Here is an 11,022-nt window from a genome sequence, read left to right on the forward strand (position 1 = left end):
AAAGAGCTATTTTGGAGGAGATTTCTAAACTTCAACATACACTATATTGCCAAAAGTATTTGGCCACCTGCCTTGACTCACATATGAACTTGAAGTGTCATCCCATTGCTAACCCATAGGGTTCAATATGATGTCGGTCCACCTTTTGCAGCTATTACAGCTTCAACTCTTCTGGGAAGGCTGTCCACAAGGTTGCAGAGTGTGTTTGTAGGAATTTTCCACCATTCTTCCAAAAGCACATTGGTGAGGTCACACACTGATGTTGGTTGAGAAGGCCTGGCTCTCAGTCTCTATTCTAATTCATCCCAAAGGTGTTCTATCGGGTTCAAGTCAGGACTCTGTGCAGGCCAGTCAAGTTCATCCACACCAGACTCTGTCATCCATGTCTTTATGGACCTTGCTTTGTGCACTGGTGCACAGTCATGTTGGAAGAGCAAGGGGCCCGCTCCAAACTGTTCCCACAAGGTTGGGAGCATGGAACTATCCAAAATGTTTTGGTATCCTGGAGCATTCAAAGTTCCTTTCACTGGAACTAAGGGGCCAAGCCCAACTCTTGAAAAACAACCCCACACCATAATTCCTCCTCCACCAAATTTCACACTCAGCACAATGCAGTTTGCAATGTAGCGTTCTCCTGGCAACCTCCAAACCCAGACTCGTCCATCAGATTGCCAGATGAAAAAGTGTGATTCACCACTGCATCCGACGCTTTGCATTGGACTTGGTGATGTATGGCTTAGATGCAGGTGCTCGGCCATGGAAACCCATTCCATCTTTTTCAGTGCTCCAAAAAAAAAAGTACAATTTTAACATGCGTTTTAATAAGAATAACTAACTTCTAGATAAATAATTTTGTATATATAAAAAAAAAAAAATAGAATGTACTACAAACTAAAGTATTTTATGAAGTAAAGTAATACAATTGTACAGTATTTACCTTGGTGAGCAGATTTATTCTGGCTGGCATTTTTATAGCCTTTATCTCTGCTTCAGTATGCTTTAGATTTAAACTTGACTTTGCCAACTCAGTTATACTCACACTTCAGTCATGTTTGTCGATTTTCTTTCTTTATTTCGGTACGTGTAATCTGTTTCTTCTTCTCAGTACTTTCCTTCACACGCACTTTTTTTTACGACAAAAAGTTTTCTAACTACAGTGTGCCTCACAATACAAAGGTCCTGGGTTCGATCCTGAGCTCGGGATCTTTCTGTGTGGAGTTTGCATGTTCCCCCCGTGACTGCGTGGCTTCCCTCCGGGTTCTCCAGCTTCCTCCCACCTCCAAAGACATGCACCTGGGGATAGGTTGATTGGCAACACTAAATTGGCCCTAGTGTGTGAATGTTGTCTGTCTATCTGCTTTGGCCCTGCGATGAGGTAGCGACTTGTCCAGGGTGTACCCCGCCTTCCGCCCGAATGCAGCTGAGATAGGCTCCAGCACCCCCCGCGACTCCGAAAGGGACAAGCGGTAGAAAATGGATGGATAGATGGAATATCTGTGTAATAGCAAGCTATTAGGTAATGCTAGTGAGTAAGACCAGATGTTTTGTTCTCATGGGGTTGATTGGGACAGTTGCTAGTACGCCAACTAATGGCGGGGAAGTGTTTTGCATGCAACCTGAAGCAAAACATCAGTTTCTCAAAAAACGTATGAGCTGGGGCATTCTTAAGTATTATAACTTTTTTTTACTGTTTAATATTACAACTTTTTTTTCAGTATTGCATTGTTATTCTCATAAAATGGCGAACAAACAATTTTTCTAAAAGTAAATCTGATTTAATTTTGACAAGATTTTTACCTTTCAAGAAGCGCAAGAGTTTTTAGTTTGTGTCTCGATGTCACACATAATGTTGAAACTTTTATTTAGAAGGTCATGAAAATGTTTTTAAATGTTACAGTTAATGAATAATTCCTACTTCAAAGAAATTACTTTACCACGCTCAGGCCTTGAACCAAATAACAGCGATAAACGAGTGATTACTGTATTTAAGATTCCGACTAGATCTTCATAAATTGACACCTTTTTTGACACAAAAGTATGACATTTTCTCAAAAATGTAAATGACCTTAAACCCTTTTCTAAAAACTATCACAACTTTATTGCAGCATTATTTGTTTGTCTTAAGTGTGTCCTTAATTCTCCTTGGTAGAACTTAGTTTACAGGTGTGCTGAACAAAGCTTTTATTTGCTTTGCTTTACATTATACTGTATTTGCATGACAGGATCACGATCTATTCTATGTTTCTATTTTTTCTCTCCCGGTGGCGCTTGGTTGCTATTGGCCTGACCCCAGGATGCAGAGATGGTAGTAATTAGAACTAGGCAGGCAAAATTTAAAAAGCACACCATGAACATTAGCCAGCGAATCAGATAAACCCCCCTGCTTCGTGATCAGAGGCAGGTGAGTGCCCTGATCACTAATCTTCAGCAGGTGTGGAGAACAGCACACGGAAACAGTGGTGAAGTCCTACTGAGTTATTTATAACCTACTATATTTATATCCATCCATCCATTTTTCTACTGTTTGTCGCTTTCGGGGTCGCGGGGATCCTATTTGAATCAGTTATTCTTTCTTGTCTTTCTTTAGTTTTTTTCGAACATGAACACACTTACATCATAATGCATCACACAATTTCATATCATTTCATTTTTACATCATGCCCGAAAAGGAGTAGGAAGAAGCAAAGCTTATTTAATCCTACCCCTTTCCCACTTCAAAGTGTTTACAATTATATAGAATCATTTACTGACCTTTTTATATAATAAAATAACATCTATGAATTAGTATATACAACAGTTTTATAATATGTAATTAATTAATTCAGTCATTATTAACATACTGAGATGAAGAATATCTTATTTTAAATAAGGTTGGAAGTATTTCTCATAATTCTTTGTACTTTGTAAGCACTATTATTTTGAACAACCTCTCAAACTGGATCATATCAGTACAATTTTTAACTTCTTTACTTAATCCATTCCATAACTTGATTCAACATACTGATATGCTAAAAGTTTTAAGTGTTGTACGTGTATATAAATGTTTTAAATAATTTTTTCCTCTAAGGTTATATTTCTCCTCTTTAGTTGAGAAGAATTGTTGTACATTCTTTGGTAGCAGGTTATAGATTGCTTTGTACATCATTTTAGCTGTTTGCAATTTTACCAAATCACCGAACTTTAATATTTTTGACTTAATAAATAAAGGGTTTGTATGTTCTCTATATCCAACATTATGTATCATTCTAACTGATCTTTTTTGTAACACAGTTAGCGAATGTAGCGCACATTTGTAGTTATTTCCCCATATTTCTGCACAATAACTCAGATATGGTAACTCTAGCGAGCAGTCGAGAATAATTTTTGGCCAAGAACGTGTTTTGTTTTATTCATTATTGAAATGTTTTTTGCCACCTTATGTTGTATGTTTTGTTAATGAGATTTCCAGTTCATTTGATCTTCTATTAATACTCCAAAAATCTGGTTTCTTTTACCCTTTCGATGTCTACTATGGCGTCACATTAGTACCAAAAATCCGAGCGCATAAAAACTGTTATCGCGCGCTGATTTTCCACTTTGCGCGCGCGCGCGACACCCTTTTGCGCGCGCGTGGTACCTTTGTGCGCGCGCGCGGCGCCTTTTTGCGTGCGCGCGGTGCCTTTCTGTGCGCGCGCGGTCTTGGTCTGGCATCTCTCCTCGCGCTGTCATGTTTCTTTTTGTTACTTTGGGGGCGGGTATGCTTAGACCGCCCCTTCTTTCTGATTGGCTCTGAGCGCTGTCAGTCAATGGAGGAGCAACGTGGCGGCCATCTTACTTTATTCAAAAGTTCAAAAAAAAAGGAAATCACGTTTTCATGGGGCTATCATGGCTGAACAAGTAAATCTTACACTATTATCTCTCAGATTTAAAGGCCTACTGAAATGAATTTTTTTTATTTAAACGGGGATAGCAGATCTATTCTATGTGTCATACTTGATCATTTCGCGATATTGCCATATTTTTGCTGAAAGGATTTAGTATAGAACAACGACGATAAAGATTGCAACTTTTGGTATCTGATAAAAAAAAAAGGCTTGCCCCTACCGGAAGTGGCGTGACGTAGTCAGTTGAACATATACGCAAAGTTCCCTATTGTTTACAATGATGGCCGCATGAAGTGAGAGAGATTCGGACCGAGAAAGCGACAATTTCCCCATTAATTTGAGCGAGGATGAAAGATTTGTGGATGAGTAAAGTGCAAGTGAAGGACTAGTGGGGAGTTGAAGCTATTCAGATAGGGAAGATGCTGTGAGAGCCGGGGGTGACCTGATATTCAGCTGGGAATGACTACAACAGTAAATAAACACAAGACATATATATACTCTATTAGCCACAACACAACCAGGCTTATATTTAATATGCCACAAATTAATCCTGCATAAAAACACCTGCGTGTTTGTTACGCTAGCTCCTAGTTCCTCTGCTAGCTCCTAGCTCCATAGAACACGCCAATACAATTCAAACACCTGATCAACACACACAATCACTCAGCCCAAAAGACCGTTCACCTAACCCAAGGTTCATAAAGCTTATATATTTTTAAAAAGTTACGTACGTGACGCGCACATACGGTCAAGCTATCAAATGTTTAGCAGCCAAGGCTGCATACTCACGGTACCTGATATTTAGCTGGGAATGACTACAACAGTAAATAAACACAAGACATATATATACTCTATTAGCCACAACACAACCAGGCTTATATTTAATATGACACAAATTAATCCTGCATAAAAACACCTGCGTGTTTGTTATGCTAGCTCCTAGCTCCTATGCTAGCTCCTAGCTCCATAGAACACGCCAATACAATTCAAACACCTGATCAACACACACAATCACTCAGCCCAAAAGACCGTTCACCTAACCCAAGGTTCATAAAGCTTATATATTTTAAAAAAGTTACGTACATACGCAAAAAAAAGTTGCGCACATACGGTCAAGCGATCAAATGTTTAGAAGCCAAAGCTGCATACTCACAGTAGCACGTCTGCGTCTTTGTCATCCAAATCAAAGTAATCCTGGTAAGAGTCTGTGTTGTCCCAGTTCTCTACAGGCGTCTGTGTATCCAAGTCAAAAGTCCTCCTGGTTAGAGTCTCTGTTATCCGAGTTCTTCCATCTTGACTGCATCTTTCGGGAATGTAAACAAAGAAGCGCCGGCTGTGTACTGTTGTTGCTGACTACGTTCGAAAAATACGTCCATTTCGCACCGACAACTTTCTTCTTTGCTTGCTCAGCTTCCTTCTCCATAATGCAATGAACATGATTGCAACAGATTCACGAACACAGATGTCCAGAATACTGTGGAATTATGAAATGAAAACAGAGCTTTTTCGTATTGGCTTCAATGTGGAAGGCATACCCGTGTTCGCCGGGCTACGTCACGCGCATACGTCATCCTCAGAGGCGTTTCGAACCGGAAGTTTAGCGGCAAATTTAAAATGTCACTTTATAAGTTAACCCGGCCGTATTGGCATGTGTTATAATGTTAAGATTTCATCATTGATATATAAACTATCAGACTGCGTGGTCGGTAGCAGTGGGTTTCAGTAGGCCTTTAATTTGCCTAATGTATGGAGCTAGCTTTTTTTGTTGTTGTTTTTTTAAATACATATTTTTAACTGCCATCTATACTGATCTGGGCTGATATCTAATTTTTCATAGTTTGAGTTGTTTGCAGAAACCTAAATACTTTTTATAGTAATATTAAAACCATATTTATTAATTGTAGTGATAACCTGTCATTCATTATTCTACTAAAATAGTAATTGCAATCATAACATCAATAATTAGGCCCATATGCTAATCATGTGGTCCTGATATGAAGTACGCATAGATAAGTGGATTCGGGCAGACTCTGGTGTAAACTTAAAGTAGATAGAGGAAAGAAAATAAATAGTCCCACATTGTGGCATACATTCAATATGTACATATACAAATATTAAATAAATAAAAATATTTTTTTAAACAGACAAGTGAGGAAAGAAAACATATTTGAAAATATAATTTCCATCATTGACTGACATCTGTCGACTGGTTGTATGTGTATGAAAAGAGAGATATTGATCTTGACACTTCATTAAATATGTGATGTTCTCTCAACAGATGAAACATTACCTTCTTCAAAGACTTTTAGATAAAATTCAATTGGCATTTTCCACAACTCCACTAAAATTTGACTTTTTAGAATGTGTTTGTCGACAGGAGCTGTATCTTCTGCAAGCCCTATCCAACCACATTCAAGTACCAGCTGCTATTATCCAGACTTTGCAGGAACTCTTTGAACTTGTGAAAGCACAACTGGAACATCCAGCCCCAGATGTCACAGTGGAGAAGACAGGCACCAAAGGACGCCCCACAATTTTGAAGGAACTGCTTGGCGTACACCTTCCTGTGCCTTGAATAGCCACACTGATGGCTGTTTCAAGAATGACAATCTATCGAAGGATGAGAGAGAATGAGCTTTCTGTCAGGGCCATGTATAGTCCCATCACCGATGCTGAGCTTGACTATTTGGTTTCTGACATCAAGCGTGATTTACCAAATGCAGGCTACAGAATGGTAAAAGGCCGACTGGATTCTCTGGGACACAGAGTTCCATGGAGAAGAGTTGCTGCCTGCATGCACAGAGTTGATTCCATAGATATCATCTCAAGACTGTCCAGTCTTGGCTGTGTCATACGCAGAGTTTACTCTGTACCAGGGCCCTTGTCCCTGGTACATGTGGACACAAATCACAAGTTGATCAGGTTTGTATTGAAGATGTTTATATATATATGTAATCTGATAATCAACCAGTTCTCATTTGTACAGTGACTATCCATCATGGGGATATGTAATTTCACATAATATATGGAATATTTTTATTTGTATGCATTATTCTGGACCTTTACCCACTTAAACCAAATTTCACTGTTTGTACACTGTTTAGTGCACAAATCGTAAATGACTAAATTCAAGTTGTATGTTTGCTTCTCAGATACAATATTGTCATATTTGGAGGAATTGATGGTTTTTCGAGAAAGGTAACCTAATTTTTCTTTTTTACAAATCACATTATAATAATTAGTCTTTCTGTGGATTGTTTCATTTTAAAAAAAAATTTGAGGCTACAATAGTACCATTCTCAGTCCAATTGCTCCATGTACTTAAGCCTCCCAGGACAGGATCTTGTACATAATTTTTAATTTCACCCTCGCCTTCCCTGTAGCCAATATGCCAGAATCTCACATTATTGAGGCAACTTATCCAAAGCAGTTGTTCAAATTTGGCAGTTGCCCACATATTGTATTCAAACTGCCATCGTGTTTATTTTACTTTTTTTTAGTTTCCAAGTGTAATCTTGGTGCAGGTGCACACGCATGGTTTACATTTTATTTGACTTTTGTAGATACTGTACTTAAATGCAGCAACCAACAACTGTGCTTCAACAGCATTTCACTTCTTTCTGGAGGCCACTCAACAACATGGTTTACCCTCAAGGTAGTGTTATTCAGATTATTACAATGCTATGCATATTGGCAATTTTCAGAAATGACAGATACAAATATAATATTATGTACCCCATCCTTTGGCTGAACAACAGCATTAAGTGCTTATACTATTTGATTAAAAAAAACTAAGACAGGAACATATTTAATGCCATTTCTCCACATAGTTCATATTCTTTGCTCATGATTCCTTGCTATTGTCTCACTGCATGTTTTTAGCTGTAACCAAAAAGGGGACTTTATATGCATACTATTATTACTGGGCACATTTGTTAATGTTGAAAATACGAATTGGATAGTGTACTCATGTACAAAAGTTACAAATACATTGTTCTGTTGATTCCTCCATTTTAACCAATTTCAGGGTACGAGCTGACCAGGGAGTAGAGAACGTGGACATCGCCCGGTTTATGTTCACAGTCCGTGGCAACAATCGTGGAAGTTTCATCTCGGGAAAGAGTGTCCACAATCAAAGGTACAGTTCCTCTAGCTTTCACTTATCAACACAATATCATGTTTGCCTTCATGGAAATTCAATGTTTATGTTTTTGTGACTCTCAATAGGATAGAGCGGTTATGGCGAGATTTGTGGATCTCTGTATCGTTCAAGTATTCCAACCTTCTGTATTCTCTTGAAGAAAATGATATACTGGACATCTCGTCCATAGACGACATATTCTGTGTCCACTACGCATTTCTTCCAAGACTCAAAAAAGACTTGGAGATCTTCACTGAAGGCTGGAACCACCATCCAATGCGCACTGAGGGAAACCGAAGTCCGATGCAGATGTGGGAATGTGGACAGATGTTGAACAACAGTGATGCTCATTCTGAGAACATTGCAGTAAGTGTTTTGTCGACAGTATTTTTGTGGCTAAAAAAAAGAAAACAATCAAAACACGAGGATTGAATTAGCGTATACTGAACAAAGATCCAGGAAGAATGGAACACCTTGAAAATAAATAACAACCATACACTGTAATGATCTGTGTAAACTAAAATACTCTCTTTTGGCACATAGGATCTTCAAGAGCCGGACATTGATTGGGAGACTGCGGCTGATTATAATGGCAACGACTTGGAACCTGAAACTGGCATTGTGGTGCCTGAATATGATTCCCCTCTAACTGAGGAGGAGCTGAATGAACTCCAAACTCTCATTGATCCGAATGACCCAAACTTGACAAATGAACAACTATACATTGTCTGCCATGACCACTCATTGCACAGTGGGTCTCCTCCTTAAACTTAAACCCCTCAAGGGGCGGCGTGGCGAGGTTGGTAGAGTGGCTGTGCCAGCAATCTGAGGGTTGCTGGTTACTGGGGTTCAATCCCCACCTTCTACCATCCTAGTCACGTCCGTTGTGTCCTTGGGCAAGACACTTCACCCTTGCTCCTGCTGGTTAGCGCCTTGCATGGCAGCTCCCGCCATCAGTGTGTGAATGTGTGTGTGAATGGGTGAATGTGGAAATACTGTCAAAGCGCTTTGAGTACCTTGAAAGTAGAAAAGCACTATACAAGTATAACCCATTTATCATTTATTTATTTATTAATACCGGCTAAATTCAAAGCCATTGACAATGGCCTGAGAGAGTACTGTTTTGAACACTGCATATGTTCTCAGGTGTGCAACTGGGAATGAAACTGAGCAGGAACATGCATTAACCACAGGATAGCAGATGGTATGATTTGCACCATAACGAACCTCACAGTCATGGTCAAATTCCATGACTATTTTAAAGTGTTTACGTTCTGCATAACTTAAAGGAATATGAGACTGTCCTGTGAGCCACTGGCAGAACTTGCCAACATTAATATGTGTCTCATTGTTTTGTTTTTCAGCCTTGTTGACCTCATCTTCTTCTCTGGTCTCTGAGTTGTGTTCATCCTCTTCTGAAAAAGTGATAGAAAGTTTTTAGTTTAGTTTTTTTTATGTTGAAACAGGAAGTTTTATGATGGCATTAATGATACAAAACAAACTTCAGTTTAAGCATTAAAAGGCAGTATGATTATAATGTAAGTGTTGATGTTGACTGCTATGTAAAGGACTATATAGGACAAATATATGTAATCCACCAAATTAACTGCTAACAAACTGTGCTTTGTAATTGTTTTGAAGGTGAAGCAACAACATTTGAATTAAAAAGAAAATATTCACCTTCATCCTCCATAGCCTGTACAAAGTCTTGGAGAAAGTTGACCACTGTGGACTCTCTTTGATGTCTCATTGTGCCAATCTCACTAAAGAAAGGGGATAGGGACTGCACAAGAAAATCAGCATCCACCTTGAGTTTATAAAAAGAAGAAAGTCATGACAGTTTAATTGTGGATATTCTGTAAATTATTAAATGCAGATGATTTTTTAATGGACATTATGAAATGTTTACCTTGCAAAAAGATCCTGGAACAAAAAGCTGTCTGCAGATGTCGTTTTCCTGCTGGACTAAGGTGAGGAGGTCATACAGTTTCATTCCAGAGGAGATTTGTTGGAGCATGGGCAGTAACCTGACTATAGAGTGTAGAACTAAAGAGCTATAACAAAAATAGTGAATTAATTACATTAGCAACAAAAGTTGAAGCGACACTGAGGGACATGTCCTACCGCACAATGTCTTCCTTTTTTTCAATGGACACAGGCCCTGTGTATCCACATGACTAAATCCTGTCTGTGTATGCCATCAGGAGTTCACTGTCAGCAGCCTCAATCTTTGAAAAGTACACAAGTAATGAAATCAAAACAACATATGAAACCCAAACATGAAATTATTCAAAACACATTTTGCCCACACAGTTAAATGTGCTACCTCTTTTATTAGTTCCATGAGCTCCAGGTCCACAACGTCCTTTTCAGTTATTGATCCCTGGTCAAATTCACCAGTGGATATGTAGCTGTAACACCACTGCATTAAAAAGTTTGGTGGTGGTCCACCCTTGTGCGAGACTCACAGCAAATATTTTTCCAATAGTCCTGTGATCCCAAAACAAAAGAAAAATACTATTACTAATAATAATACATTTTTATTTATAAAGCACTTTTCATACATTTAAAATGCAGCTCAAAGTGCTTTACATAGTTAAAAACAAAATGAGAAATAACACCCACACCCCATGAAGACAGTCAAACATGTACATAAAAATAAACAAACAACAACAACAATAATAATAACAACACAATGACAATGGCACATGCATGGATACAGAGGCTCCAGCGAGAAGAGCCAATCACAGGAACCCTCTGGACGTGGAGATCCAGAGGGCTCTTTGAGGAAACACTAGATGATAAAATAAATGGATTAAAAATAATTAAAATACACATCAGGTAAAAGTCCAAAAATAATATGAAATAAGATAAGATATAATCAAACATAAAAATAAACTACAATATGAAAAACTATAAAATAAAATACAATAAAAACTGAAATATAAATATAATAAGACCATATAAAAATAGACTAAGATATGATGAAACATAAAAATAAGCTAAAATATGATAAAA

General features: G+C 38.3%; 1 long non-coding RNA gene across 1 annotated transcript; it reads left to right on the forward strand.

Moving 5' to 3' along the window:
• The first annotated feature begins 7,450 nt into the window (after positions 1-7,450).
• On the forward strand, positions 7,451-8,165 carry LOC133663089 (uncharacterized). Its single transcript, XR_009828238.1, has 3 exons — positions 7,451-7,518; positions 7,891-8,001; positions 8,091-8,165. It is a non-coding gene; the product is annotated as an uncharacterized LOC133663089 (long non-coding RNA).
• The last annotated feature ends 2,857 nt before the right edge of the window (positions 8,166-11,022 follow it).

Source organism: Entelurus aequoreus, linkage group LG02 (genome assembly GCF_033978785.1).
Source record: "Entelurus aequoreus isolate RoL-2023_Sb linkage group LG02, RoL_Eaeq_v1.1, whole genome shotgun sequence".
Classification (NCBI taxonomy): Eukaryota; Metazoa; Chordata; class Actinopteri; order Syngnathiformes; family Syngnathidae; genus Entelurus; species Entelurus aequoreus.